The following is a 2,335-nucleotide window of genomic DNA, read 5'->3' on the forward strand; positions in this document are numbered from 1 at the left end:
AAGTTTCCACCCTCTAATCACCTTTGGTCTTTCTGATGAGCAGCCCCCAGTCTGAGGCTACCTAGGGGCCTCGCTGTGAGTCATCTCATTAGCATAAACTCAAAGCATGGTCTAAAAGGACTCCTTATAAATCATGGAAGACACACCTACTACTCAGGAAATCCCAAGCATTTTAGGTGCATTGTACCAGAAACTCCGGACAAAGACCTAACATGTTTTTTTCTCATAGCGAGCCTTTCAGTTTTGTTTTGAATAAATACTGTTGTTGGAGAAGGCCATTTGTATTATTGACTAATCTGCAGAAACGTGCAAACAGACATTTACTGTCTGGGTCTGCGCTGAGAGATGGAGGAGTCTTAGAAATGATTATGTGTACAGTTTTGCATTTCTTATATTAAAAGTGATGAGAAACAAGATGGCTTTATAGATTATTTTGTAACTGCCTAAATGCTATTATGATGTATAAGAAGGAAAAATGTATATAGGATGGTACATTACCTTGTTAGGAAAATAAGGCTGTAGTAATAAATAACATCCAATGGCACATTACATTTCATAATGTACTTTCGTGGACATCATAATAAACTGCTATCATTTACTGAACACATCCTTGGGTCAAACTCCGTACTAAGTGCTTATATGCATGCTAACTCTGGCTTCTACGCATCATAACCATGTTAGGTAGGCACCGGTACTATCCCCATTTTGCTACTAAGGAAACTGATTGTACCCAAGGTTAAAGAACTTGCCCAAGGTCACAAATTAGCACTAGCATTAGAACTTGAAACGTGCTTCGCCTGAGCCCAGGGCCCTGCACTATACTTATAATGCCTGTACTGTAACTGGAGAGAACCCTGAATCAATAGCCAGGATGTCCTGGGTTCTAGTCCTTGTCACACAAACTTGCTATTTGACCTCGGGCAGCTCACCTTGTTAACCTCTGATTTCTCCTTTCACCTTGTTTGGAGAGGGGACGATGGGGGAAGTTACNCTGCTTCCTCTTCCTATGCTGCTGCTAGCCACAGGCTGTCTGAGAAGGTATGAAAGAAGCCATGAAATGTCCCTTATTTCCTCTTTTCCTTCATTGTCTCTTAGGAATGAAGGAAATTGGGGTTTGTAAAAAAAATGGTACATGATAACTTGACTTTTGTGAATGTGATATTATGGGGACTGGGGGTGGGGGCGGGTGCTAGGGGCCGGTCAGCAATGTAGTGTGTCTCCAGCCATACATTGCTTCAACTCAGTGTCCCCCCACACAAACTAGTTTTTTTCTTTCCCAGTAGGCGCTCTAAGTGTGTTCTTTATTTTTGCCAGTGGAAAATCACGGACCATCCAATCACCCCAGTTCTGTATTCTGGAACTGCCTTTGCTTCTGATTAGAATGCTATTGAAATACGACAGCCATGTGGTGATAAGGGTCTGTCTAAACAGAACTGAAGTCATGGCTGAGAGAATGGAAAGGGAGGAACAAGTGCAGAAAATAAATTACATGATGAATTAATGAGACTTGAGAGTGTGTTATGAAGTAAAGGTGAAGGAGAGCATGGCGTTGGATGGCAATAATCGTTAACATTTATCGAACCCTTATGCACTGGGCGTTATTCCAAGTTCTACTCATAGTATCTCCATTAAGGAGCTGTAAATAGGTTAATGTTGGAGTTTAACCCGAATCAGCTGGTGGTATAAGACAGTGCCACTCAGAGGAATGTCCATGAATCCGTGGCGGCCCATGGACTGGAATGATCCATCAACAACGAGCACAGAAACTGAAAGGAAGGATTAGAAACTTCTATGGCCAGTTGACAGGATGACTTTCTGTGATAATAACATTTTGGCGTCTACATTGTATGCCTTTGCTTTGTAGTTCATGTAATGCATTTTGGGGGGATGCATTTAGAGACTGCCTCAGTCTTATTCCTTTACTAAATTCAGTTTATTCGTTAGTCTTTGTAAAAGTAGTTACTTCTGGTAATACTGCCTCTTGGGCCTCATTTATAGTCTGTGCCTTTAATCCCTTCTTCATTGGCACCAAATGGTCCCATATTTTTTCAAGAGAAATTTTCTAAAGACGTCTTATGGACACTCATAGCTGAGCTGGGTACATGGGAAGAACATGTTGAAAGTTGGCTCATTTTTGCCTGTGAGGAAAGATCTCAATCTATTCAAAACTGGCAAAAGGGATGCTTTTGTAAAGGTTCTGTAGGGGGTCTTGTCCCCATGTTTGATTCAATTACCTGGATTCGGTACATTTGACTCCCCACATGAGAATCCAAGTCTTGTTCCCTGAACAACTATGGGGTCTTCCCCCTCTTTACTTTGTTCTGCATCAGTTGGA

This window comes from Hipposideros armiger, unplaced genomic scaffold (genome assembly GCF_001890085.2).
Source record: "Hipposideros armiger isolate ML-2016 unplaced genomic scaffold, ASM189008v1 scaffold_1118, whole genome shotgun sequence".
Classification (NCBI taxonomy): Eukaryota; Metazoa; Chordata; class Mammalia; order Chiroptera; family Hipposideridae; genus Hipposideros; species Hipposideros armiger.